Consider the following 12,792-nt stretch of genomic DNA (forward strand, 5'->3'; position numbering starts at 1 on the left):
AGAAATAAAGTTCAGTCCATAGGCTACAGAATATTAAGGCAGGATTATTACAGAGAAAGAATGAACATTATTCAGAGATCCTGGACTTGTTGCTGGATGAAGTCACTGATAAGGATTTGAGATAATTTCTTTTTGGGGGGAAGGAGGTGAGTATAGACAGTACAATTTAGGTTATAAAAGGGAGGGTTGTTTTGGGGTTTTATTTTGTTTTTCGAAGTGTAAGTATAGAAAGAACGGTGTATTTTGATGTCAGGAAGTCACAAGAGTTTATTAGTGGACACCTATCATTCTTATTGGACACTCAGCATCTGTGTCCCCTTTGTATGTTTGAACAATATCCCAAACATGAGAGACAGAGAGTGAGCACGCACATTACACTGTCCAAGCGGCAGTGCTTACTTGTCATTTTCCTGATGTAGCGGACTTAGCCAATTCCATTCTCTTTAATTTGGGTTCCCTGATACAAGTAAGTTAGGGAAAGGAGAAAAGCTAATTTGGGTTTGTTAATGAGTGGTTACTTGTATGGACATTGGGCTCAGGCCCTCTAGGGACCCTCAAAAACACCATGAAATGCATCTCACATGTGTTCCTCTCAGGGACAAAAAAGCTGAAGTATTTGCTGTTAGATCTGGCTATGAGACAGGAAGCAGGGTGTGCTTTGTGGGTCCCTTAGAAAACGTCAGCTTTCCAATTTCAAACACTGCACATTCCTCTTCCTCTTTCCTTGATGGTGCTAGGGCTGCAGCAGCCAACTTGCAACTACAAGGGTAAGGTGAAGTGAATCACAGAAGAACCAGCTCTGACATTACTGAGCCAATAAAACTGCCTACCTTCATTTTTCTTATATGTGAGAAAAACTGACTTTAAAAAAAGTCACTACAGTCAAGTTTTCTGTTATCTGTGAGCAGAAGCATTCACATTCCTAACTGATTTATTTGGTCTCATTAACAGCCAAGGGCACAGGCCCAATTTTGCTTTTGTGGATTTATTTATTTTTCCTTGAGATGAGGTCTTACTATGTTGCCTAGGCTGGTCTTGAACTCTTGGGCTCAAGTATTCCTACCAACCTGGCCTCCCAGAGTGCTGGGATTACAGGCATGAGCCACTGTGCCTAGCCTAACTTTGAATCCAAAGGTAGCAATACAGGCCAGGTGCACTGGCTCATGCCTGTAACCCCAGCACTTTGGGAGGCCAAGTTTGGAGGACTACTTGAGGCCAGGAGTTCCAGACCAGCCTGGGCAACATAGCAAGATTCTGTCTCTAAAAAAAATACAAAAAGTAGCTGGGCATGGTGGCATGTGCCTGTAGTTCTCCTCCGGAAGCTGAGGTGGAAGGATCACTTGAATCCAGGAGTTCATGGCTGCAGTCAGTTATGATTATACCACTGTACTGCTGCCTGAGTAACAGAGCAAGATTCTGTCTTAAAAAAACAACAACAACAGGCAGGGTCGGTGGCTCACGTCTGTAATCCCAGCACTTTGGGATGCCAAGGTGGGTAGATCACCTGAGGTCAGGAATTTGAGACCAGCCTGACCTACATGGAGATACCCTGTCTCTACTAAAAATACAAAAAATTAGCTGGGTGTGGTGGTACATGCCTAAATCCTAGCTACTAGGGAGGCTGAGGCAGGAGAATTGCTTGAACCCAGGAGGCGGAGGTTGTGGTGAGCCCAGATCGCACCATTGCACTCCAGCCTGGGCAAAAAAAAGTTAGCAATACAAAGAAGCAGGGGCTGTGGGAAAACTTTCTGGGGATGGGGACAGTAGTAGTAGTAGTAGTTCTGGTGGCACCATCTAGTATGTTGACACTTTAGACCTTATTTTGCTTTCTGGTGGCCTTTGCCAGGGAAACAGACAATAGATTCTCTGTACTGAATAATAATTGTTAGTACTCATTGAGTGTTTACTGTGAGCCAAGTGTTTTATTAGTTTTCTGTCCTAATTTCTATCAGCCATTTAAGATGGGTATTAATATCTTCTCTGAGGTTAAATGAGGATAACTCCAAGATCACACAGTTTGTAAGTGGCAGAGTTGGAATTCAGTTTCACAGTGACCCCGAAGCCAGATCTTAATCATATTTTTATATTGCTGCTATTTCTTTTGTCAACTCCTAATTTTTGGACCTAAGACCCTATCTTAGGCTGAAATCTGGGGCCATACCCTTGGAGGGGAAGAAAGACAGGGTCACATAGACTGTTGTCTGTCATTAGCCCATTTGGCAGGGGGATATAGGATCTGCCCAAATGTAGACAGGCTCTGAGCCAGGTTGCACAGATGCAGGCTGTCCTCTGAGTCAATCTGGGAAAGGCTCCAGATGAACTGCCAGACTTCTGTGTCTGAAACCCTGAGAGATAAAGAGGAAGCTTGGGTGGCTCCCTCAGAGACAGAGTGATTCTGCAGGTTCAGAATGTGCCGAAATCCAGGCCATAACAAAGTGGTAATAATACATGAAGAGGGGGCACGTGTGAGAATCAATCAACTCTCTGCCGGCAATTCTTGGTTGTAAATTGATTAATTGCATTCCTTCTTCTCTTTCTCTTCCCAGGCTGGATTTTGAGGACTGAGGTTCAAAACCCCCAAACCCAGATCCAATCCTTTTCACACCTTCCATTTACCCACATGCTAAGACTCAGAGCCACCTTAGCCCCTCTCACTCTTTTTATTTAGTCAATTTTTACTATAAATGTTTATTATCAATTTTTGCCAAACAAGGACTTATTGAGAGGAAACAACTTATAGGAGAGGAAGATATTAAAATATAATTCCACAAATAATTAATGAGGATTCTAATACCTACCATGAAGGAAAAGCAGGATTGAATGAGAGTGTATACATGTGTCTTAGTTCATTCCTGTTGCTATAACAAAATACCTAGGCTAGGTAATTTATAAATAATATGAATTTCTTTCCTTTCTAGACTGGGTAATTAATAAATAATATAAATTTCTTTCCTTTCTAGACTGGGTAATTTATAAATAAAACAAATTCCTTTCCTTTCTCTTTCCTTCCTTCCTTCCCTTCCTTCCTTCTTTCTTCTTTCCTTTCCTTCCTTCCTTCTTTCTCTTTTTCTTTCCCTCCCTCCCTCCCTTCCTTTTCTCTCTTTCTTTCTTTCACAGAGTCTTGCTCTGTCACCCAGGCTGGAGTACAGTGGTGCAATCTTGGCTCACTGCAACCTCTGACTTCTAGGTTCAAGCAATTGTCCTGCATCAGCCTCCCGAGTAGCTGGGATTACAGGCGCCCAGCACCACACCCAGCTAATTTTTTGTTTTTTTAAGTAGAGATGGGGTTTCACTATTTTGGCCAGGCTGGTCTTGAACTCCTGATCTCAGGTGATCCACCTGCCTCAGCCTCCCAAAGTGTTGGGATTACAGGTGTGAGCCACTGCGCCCGGCTCATAGTGAAGCATTTTACAAAGCGGTTTCATATACATTACTGCTTCTATTTCTCATTATGGCCCCATGAATAATCCCCATTTGATAGATGAGGAAACTTTCTCCTTCTCCTTCCTGCTTCCTCTTCTGTCTCCTCTTCCTCTAGAATGCATGTATAGTTTATGTTCCTTCTGTCCCTAATCCAGAAAGAGATTTCGAAGAACTAAGGTAGAGTCAAAGATTATGTCCTAATAAAGTTAAGAGTTTGTGTGTGAGACAGTGTTTTTAAATGTCAATATTTAAAATATACTGACTTTTATACCGTGTATTTTTTTATGTTGTCATATTCTTTTAAACATGCTAGGAGTCATACAGTTAGGAAAAGGCCCAGTAACCCGTCCAAAGTAACCTGACCAAGACTGACCCCTGCTAGAGGGCCTATGCCAGCACTGGAACCCAGTGTCTCTCCAGATCCAGAGGCATTCACTGACTCGAATGACTCCAGTATGGTCTATCACAGGGGCTAAGCTCATGGGATTAGAGTCAGACAGATGTGTTTCCTTCAAAGTTTCAACGGTTACTTTCTGACCTTGGCAAGTTATTCAGCTTCCTCATTTGAAAACCAGAGGACATAATGGTACCTACCACCGAGAGTTGCTGTTAGGAGTAAATGAAAATACGCTTGAAGCACTCAGCATGGGGCTGGCAAGTAGTCAGCGTGCAGTAAATGGCAGCTGTTATAAGAATTTTATTTGTTGAATGACTCTAGCATATAACGCCTGCATTCAACTTGAAACACGGAGCTATCACAGTAGTTCAGCTGAAGGGGCGGGAACTGTGGCACTCGCCAATTTTTTCTAGAAATAAATCTTTGTGGGAGGATAATGACCGGTTGGAAAGCGTTTGAGTCTTGAGGGAACAAAGATCGGATCTCCAGGCCCAAGGAGCAAGGAAGCGAACCCTCCCCTGCGCGCGGCGGAACCTCCCTCGGACCGAGTAGCAGCCGCCTGGGCCCGCCTAGGCCCGCCTAGGCCCGCCTAGCCCCGGGCTAGGCTCTCAGAAACCGGATTTCAGCGGAGTGGGGTGCAGGATCTGCTCTAATTTTGCTCATCTTATTCTAGGAGACCACACCCCGCGCGCCAGGAGGAAGGGCTCCAAACCACAGGGCGGAGGCTTCCGCGCGGCCCCAGACCTGACCATCTATGGTCACAAAACACCGAGCAAACAGGAAGCAGGGCGAGAGCGGAGGGTTCCCTACCTTCCCGACCCCGGGTCTGCCAGCCGCGCTGGCGCTGGCCCACTGCGCCCTTACTGACCCCTACGCCCCACGCCCCGCGCCCAGTCTCCGCAAGTCCTCCCACAACAATGTCCAGACTAATTGCCTTCCCACGTCACAAATGGGGAAACCGAGGTACGCACGCCTAGAGACGGGAGGAGCTTGGCCTCGATCCCCACCGAGAGCTGACGGCCGCCCGGACTCCCGCCCTCAGAGAATGCTAGCCCCCAGTCCTTCCAAGACCCTTTGCAGACTGCAGCGGAAAGAAACCGGCCTCTGCCACTGAGACCAAACTGACAGAGGAACTGGCCACTCTGATGTCCTTTCGGGAGGGGAGCTTAGCCAGGGACTTTTGCCCTTCCCGGCCCGGGCCTCTGGGGGCGATTCCGGCTAGGTACCGCGGGACGAGGGCGTGGCTTCGCTTGTGAGCCCGCCCTCTCCGCGTGGCTCCCGCCTTGAGGGCGGGGCTCTTTCCCAAGTGCCCTCTGGGCGAGCCTGGCCGCTCTCTCCCGGGCGTGGCGAAGAGGGGCGGAGTCACGAGCGCGGCAATGAGACTTCCTGCCCATTCGCTGGCTAGCCTAGCGCTTTGGCCGGCGGCTCATTTCCGGTGGGGGTGCCGCGCCCAGTGAGGGCCCGGAAGTGGGTCGCGCGGAGATTGCTGGGCGGTTCTTGCCGGAAGTGGAGAGCGGCTGATCGCAGTCCGGAGGTGAGGCAGAACTCTGAGGTGAGGGTGTGCGGCTGGATAGGGACTGGGGTCCCCTCTGGGGCCCATCGGCCTCTGGTGTTGTTAATGGCCGTTCTGGCCTACGAGCGTGTCGTGAGCTCTGCGGAGGTGGCCGGGGCTGAGGCCCTCAGGCCGACCTGGACTCCTGGGTGCGGTCTCTTGAGGTGCGGCCGGGGTGAGCTGCTGAGTCCGGTTGCCCCGGGGAGGCCCCTCAGCTCGATTTCGCAGCGCTGCCCATCAGCTTCAGCGGAGGCTTGATTCTGAGGTGCTCTGACTGGAAGGAACCTCCGAGATCGGAGAGTCTTCCCTGTTCCCAGCTGACGCTCCCATTGCACTGATGGGTAAATTGATCCCCAGAGAAGAGGCTAGTCTGAGATATATAGCGAGTGAGGAAAAGAATCGGAATTATGATCCTGGTTCCTTAGATGACCAGCAGTTCTTTCCTGTTCCTCGGAACCTCTCTAACTTGGGATCGTCTTCCGGTTGGTGTTGCCCCGCAGGCTGCTGCAGGTTAAAGGCCACCCACTGCATGAAACCTTTTTTTCCCCCTCTTCCCAAATTGAGCCGTTTGGAATGCCTAGGGAGTTTTTAAAAGAGAGGCGGGCAAGTCCTTGTATTTACAGGCAGATAGCCTCCTTTTCCTCCTCAGCTGCTGCTCTTATTTTGAAAAGCCAGGCTAACTTTATTGAAGGCGTGTACTTCTGGACCTGAAATCAGACGGCTCAGGTTTGGTCTGGCCTCAATGCTAAGTGTCTGTGACCATAGGTGCTTTATTTAACTTCATTGAGCCTCTTTTTGTTCATCTTTTCAGTGGAGATCTCTGCTGACCCCACAGGATTAAATTCACCGTAACAAATTGTGTTTATTCTGTGCCAAGATTTTACCAGATGTGGGGAATGCAGTTTTAAAACAAAACAACATAGACCCTGCTCACATGGAGCTAGTAGTGTTTGCAGGGATGTTTAACAAGTAATTATAAAAGGGAAGAGCAAGGTGCTTTGAAAGTATGTAACGGGATACAGGAAAAGCCCTTCTGAAGAAGCAAAGTTTTTAAGATGAATTTTGAAGGATGAATAGGAATGCGTTCCAAGAGGGGAATGAGAACATTTGAGACAGGTTGGCATCAGAACTGTGTCAGTTGAAGCTCTTTGTGGGGATCTCTCTTCAAGTGAAAATTTAGCATTTACTAGACTTTATTAAGACCTTAATATGTATGAGGCACATTTTAATGAGACAGGCTTTGTGGCAGAGAATACAGTTGTTCTTATGGAGTTTACAGTGAGAGAGGAAATAGGCAAGTAACTGAGGGATGGCTTATAGTGTCATAGTGCATAGCACAGGGCTACAAGAGCATAGAGGAGAAATACCTGAGCCAGGTGTCCAGGCTTCCAGGAGGAAATGGGAGGTTAACTCTTGAAATATTTATTTAGCAACGTAGAGAACCTGGAAGAGGGATTTCCAGGCAGAGAGTACTACAGGTGCAAGGACCTGGAGAACTGGACAGGTGAAAGACCATGACTGGTTCAGTGTGACTGGAGTTCTAGTAATGGCTGGGAAAGTGGAGGAAGTGAAATGTAATCAGGTCAGTCATATGTGGCGGACATTGTAAGCAATGCTAAGAAATTTGGATCTTTACCCTGAAAGCTATAGAGATGCTTTGAAGGGTTTTATGCAGGAAAATGATGTCATCAGATTTATATTTTAGAAAGTTCAGTCTTTCAAGTTGGAATGGACCAGTCCCTGTGGGGAAGTAAACTGGTGGTTTGGAAGCTCTTGCTGTAGGCATGGCCTGAACTAAGACAGTGGGAATGGGAATGGTGAGGAAGGATCAGATTTGAACAATATTAAGAAGATACATTACAGGGTTGAGAAAGAGTAAAAAAAAAAAAAAAAAAAAAAAGTTGGAATCCATAGAATTGGAGGCTGATTATGGGAATTAAGAAGTAAGAGTAGCCTGATTACCTGGCTTTCTGGCTTAGGGAACTGGGTAATACCATTGAGATAAAGAGTATGAGAGGCAAATCAGGGAGGAGGTAAATTAGGGATATGACGTGGGAGTAAAAATGTATTTTAAATGTTTTTAGTTTGAGATGTTTGTAGCACATCCTGGCAAAGATGTCTGATAAGATGGGTCAACTAAAGGAAGCAGCAAGAGTAAAGATATGAGGGCAGAAGAGGGCCTAAATTGTTCAGTGCCATACTGGGGCCTGGAGTTTGGCAGAACACCAGACTGCAAAAAATAGATAGATGTCTGCCAGGTTGTGAAGGGATTTTTTTTTTCTTTTTTTAAATGGAGTTAAACTTTTGTTGCCCAGGCTGGAGTGCAATGCTCACCGCAACCTCCACCTTCCAGGTTCAAGTGATTCTCCTGCCTCAGCCTCCCGAGTATCTGGGATTACAAGCATGTGCCACCACACCTGGCTATTTTTTTTTTTTTTTTTTTTTGTATTTTTAGTAGAGACAGGGTTCTCCATGTTCGTCAGGCTGGTCTCGAACTTCCGACCTCAGGTGATCTGCCTGCGTTGGCCTCCCAAAGTGCTGGGATTACAGACTTGAGCCACCGTGCCCGGTTGTGAAGGGCTTTTAATGCCTTGTTGAATTTGTCTGAAGTTGATTTTGTGGTTGGCAGTTTGCTAATAGATTTTCCTGGGTCCAGCATAAATTTCTGGGCTCAGCTGGGTGGCTCACGCCTGTAATCCTGGTACTTAGGGAGGCTGAGGCGGGCAGATCACCTGAGATCAGGAGTTTAAGACCAGTCTGGCCAACATGGCAAAACACCATCTCTACTAAAAATACAAAAATTAGCTGGGCATGGTGATGCATGCCTGTAGTCCCAGCTACTCTGGAGGCTGAGGCAGGAGAATCACTTGAACCCAGGAGGCAGAGGTTGCAGTGAGCCGAGATTGTACCACTGCACTCCAGCCTGGGTGACAGTAAGACTCTGTCTCCAAAAAAAAAAAAAGAAAAAAGAAGTTGTTTCTTGCTTACTCCAGAAATACTTCCTCAGTTGGGTGGGCATAATTGATATCTCAGAGAAGTTTAAATAAAATGGTAGCAGTGAAAGTACTTTGTAGAAAACAGCCTAATGTGCAAACCAAAAGTGGTGATATTAAGATTCAGTGAGTATATTTTTGCTTTGGGAGGTTAGCTACTGAGTCTGTAAAATGTTTTGTTTCCAACCTGAGGAATGCTCTTTTATTCTCACCCTTTTTCCTGGTTGCAGTTATTTTTTAGCCTTTAAAAAGTGACTTCCTTGAGGCTGAGTTGGAGACTAGCCTGGTCAACATAGTGAGAACCCCATCTCTATAAAAAAAGAAAAAAAGTTGACTTCTTCCTTTCAGTTTTTTTGTGAAGCATTGTGAATCAAAGATTTTTTTTTTTTACTTAAGCAAATGTAAAGTGTCACTGGAAGTTGAACCTCTGGTTTGAAATTTAATGCTGAGATTTGAAATCTGAGAGTTCTAGAGCAGTATCTTACCCAATCCTAGTGATTATTGCTTTGAAATGTTGCCATCAGTTTCATTATTTGTGCTAACCTGGCTTTCATGACCTATACTTCAGCTTCTCTATGACAACCAGATTAATCTTTTAAAAGTGCTCTAATAAGTGTGAATACAAAACACATATCAGCTGGTACAGAAAAGAAGAAGAAAAAAAAGTTCTCTAATAAGAAGCATTTTCATCTTGTTTCTCTTCACTGACTTCATATTCACAGAGTCAATTCTAAATTCTTGTCCATCTTACCGAATTCTCCACAGATAGACCTTTATCTTAATTTTTATTATATGGTACAGGTGACTTTCTAATTTAGAAAGTCCTGAGCTAGCATTTTATTTGAATCTTTTGCACTTCCCTATGCTCTTTATTAAATTAGAACAGGGTTTCTCAGCGTTGGCACAATTGACATTTTTGGCCATATAATTCTTTATTATGGAGTTGTCCTGTGCATTGTAGGATGTTAAGCAGCATCTGTCTCTACCCAGTAGATGCTAATTACATTTCCTCAGTTGTGACAACCAAAAATGTCTCCTGGAGGACAGAATTGCCTCTGGTTGAGAATTGCTGCATTAAAAAGTATCATAGCTATGATTGTACAACGTCCCCAACTAAATTCTGTGAGGGCAGGCCCCATAGCCATACTTAGTGCAGTCAGTGGCACATGATTAGCACTCAGTACCTTTGCAATGATCGAATCATTTATTTTTCTTGAAGCCTCAAGAAATTATTGTTCCTTCAAGGAATTTCTGGGTGATCCTTAAAGGACTACTTGCCTCTTTTTCCCCCTGCAGAGTATGTGATTTTTTTTTTTTTTTAAGTTGAAGCCTCTCTGTTGCACAGGTTGGAGTACAGTGGTGCAGTCAAGGCCCACTGCAACCTCCACCTTCTGGGCTCAAGTAATCTTCTTGCCTCAGCCTCCTGAGTAGCTGGGAGTACAGTTTTTTTTCTTTCTTTCTTTTGTTTTTTGTTTCTTTGAGACAGTCTTGCTCTGTCACCCAGACTGGATTGCAGTGGTGCCATCTTGGCTCACTGCAACCTCTGCCTCCCGGGTTGAAGCGATTCTCCTGCTTCAGCCTCCTGAGTAGCTGGGACTACAGGCATACACCACTACTACACTCAGCTAATTTTTGTATTTTTAGTAGAGACAGGGTTTTGCCATATTGGCCTGGCTGATCTCGAACTCCAGGCCTCAACGGATCCACCTATCCCAGCCTCCCAAAGTGCTGGGATTACAGGCATGAACCACCACGCACCCAGCCAGAAGTTTCTTTTTTTCAGAGACAGGGTCTCGCGCCTGGGCTGGTCTCAAACCCCTGGCCTCAGTTGATCCTCTGGCTTCAGTCTCCTGAGTCACTGGGAGTACAGGAATGAGCCACCACACCCGGCAGATGTGATCTTAGAGAAATGCCATTGATTTAAGTACTAGAAGGAAGCTTCGTGTTGACAGTATACGTCAGCAGATTTCCCTCTCTGTGTTGAAAATATGTAAATGCCTGTTTTGTTAGTGTTGCTTACATTTAGAGTGCTTGGTTTTAGTGGACAGAAACTTATCATTTATTTTAAAGTTGCATATAGGCCGGACATGGTGATTCACTTCTGTAATCGCAGCACTTTGGGAGGCCAAGGCGGATGGATCACCTGAGGTCAGGAGTTCGAGACCAGCCTGGCCAACATGGCAAAACCCCGTCTCTACTAAAAGTACAAAAATTACCCGGGTGTGGTGCCATGCACCTGTAATCCCAGCTACTAGGGAGGCTGAGGCAAAAAAATCACTTGAACCCGGAAGATAGAGGTTGTGGTGAGCTAAGGTCGCACCACTGTATGATCTGTTCCAGCCTGGGCGACAGAGCAAGACTCCATCTCAAAACAAAAACAAAACACTAAAGTTGCATTTAGTTTATGGAGTATTCACATTCATTGTAGTTGATAAAATTGTACAGTCATGCATTGCTTAATGACAGGGATACATTCTGAGAAATTAGTCATTAGGTGATTTAATCATTGTGGGAGCATCATAGAGTGTACTTACACAAATTTAGGTGGTACTGCACATCTAGGCTATATGGTGTAGCTTATTGGTCCTAGGCTACAAACCTGTATAGTGCCTTACTGTATCTAATATTGTAGGCAGTTTATAATATAATGTAGGTATTTGTATATCTGAAGATTTTTAAAGTACAGTAAAACTATGATATTATAATCTTATGGGATCTCTAAAATCACATCTGCCGGGTGCAGTGGCTCATTCCTGTACTCCCAGTGACTCAGGAGACTGAAGTATAGGTCATGAAAGCCAGGTTAGCACAAATAAAGAAACTGATGGTAACATTTCAAAGCAATAATCACTAGGATTGGGTAAGATACCGCTCTAGAACTCTCAGATTTCAAATCTCAGCATTAAATTTCAAACCAGAGGTTCACTGTTGTATATGTGGTCCATCATTGACCAAAATGTCATTATGTAATGCATGACGCTAGTTTCATAGCTTCAATGCAGCTGCAGCATACACCATGAAATGATTTCTTCTTCATATACTATATGTTAACCTAATAAAAACAAAGTTCTAAAAATATGCTTCAGCTACAGTGCTGCTTTGTTTGCCTTATATTACCAGAACTTTTCCATTTCTTTGCCTTGTATTACCCAAACTTTTCCATTTGGCTGGAAAATAGTTGAAATGTTTACTGGAAGGAGCAGGCATGCTTTTTTTTGTTAGTTTTTGTTTTGTTTTGTGTTTTGTTTTTTCCTCCAGAGGGCATTGAAATTCCTATCCTTTAATTATAGACTTACAATCTTTCCATATTTCTACTTGCAGATGAATCATGGCTAACAACAAATGTCATCCTTGAATCTGTCTTTACGTATGAGAGAGGGAAATGCTGTTCTATTAAAGCAACTATTCAGGCTGAAATCAGCCAAGGCAGTTTTCCGTTATACACTATAAAACATATAGAAGTAGAAAGGAACTGCTGAATTGCTCTGTGAAATTAGTCTTTATCATATTCTTTGAACGTAGAAGAGAAGAGGACCTATGACCATACAGTTACCTGTTTGCCCTAGACATTGAAATAGCTACTTCCCAAATCTGATGTCAGTTTATACACGGATTTTACTCACTCCTGGGGTTTCAGATAGAGGACATGTGTAAGGAGGGAATAGGAGACAGGTGTTGATACTGGGTTGGATTCCTTCCCTCCCTAAAAGATAGGTCTTTTTATTTTTTTTTAGACAGAGTCTCTCTGTTACCAGGCTGGAGTGCAGTGGCGCCATCTTGGCTCACCTCCACCTCCCAGGTTCAGGCAATTCTCCTGCCTCAGCGTCCCAAGTAGTAGGGATTACAGGCATCTACCACCACGCCTGGCTAATTTTTGTATTTTTTAGTAGGGTTTAGACAGGGTTTCACAATATTGGCCAGGCTGGTCTTGAACTCCGGACTTTGTGATCCTCCCACTTAGCCTCCCAAAGTGCTGGGATTACAGGCATGAGCCACTACGCCCGGCCAGGTCTTTCTTTTTAAATCTAAACCTCAGGTGGCAGTGACTGAGGCACTAAATATTATTGGTTTAATCAGTGAAACCAGATGGTTAGAGAAGAACGGTGCCTCTTGATTTGGGTTAGATTTAGGTGGCATTTTATTTTCCTTTTTTAAATTTTTATTTATTTCTTTTCCCTAGACTGCTCAGCAGGAGGCTTTTTTTTTTATTTTTGAGACAGTGTCTTGCTCTTGTTGCCCAAGCTGTAGTGCAGTGGCGTGATCTCGGCTCACTGCAGCCTCTGCCTTCCGGGTTCAAGCAATTCTCCTGCCTCAGCCTCCTGAGTAGTTGAGATTACAGGTACCTACCACCATGCCCAGCTAATTTTTTTCCTTTTTTTTTTTTTGTTATATTTTTAGTAGAGATGAAGTTTCGCCATGTTGGCCAG

At 44.5% G+C, this 12,792-nt stretch overlaps 1 protein-coding gene across 5 annotated transcripts in view; it reads left to right on the forward strand.

Moving 5' to 3' along the window:
• The first annotated feature begins 5,250 nt into the window (after positions 1-5,250).
• CAP1 (cyclase associated actin cytoskeleton regulatory protein 1) overlaps positions 5,251-12,792 on the forward strand; it is a 28,866-nt gene continuing 21,324 nt past the window's right edge. For 2 of the 5 annotated variants that reach the window (XM_012439033.3, XM_012439037.3), the window contains exon 1: positions 5,266-5,372. The gene's annotated coding sequence lies outside the window, so the exon portion shown is untranslated. Of the gene's footprint in view, positions 5,373-12,792 lie in introns of all 5 variants that reach the window. The other 3 variants (XM_021672116.2, XM_012439035.3, XM_012439034.3) reach the window with 3 other exon arrangements.

The sequence above is a fragment of the Aotus nancymaae genome, unplaced genomic scaffold (assembly GCF_030222135.1).
Source record: "Aotus nancymaae isolate 86718 unplaced genomic scaffold, 86718_ANA_hifiasm-v0.15.2.pri h1tg000007l, whole genome shotgun sequence".
NCBI lineage: Eukaryota > Metazoa > Chordata > Mammalia > Primates > Aotidae > Aotus > Aotus nancymaae.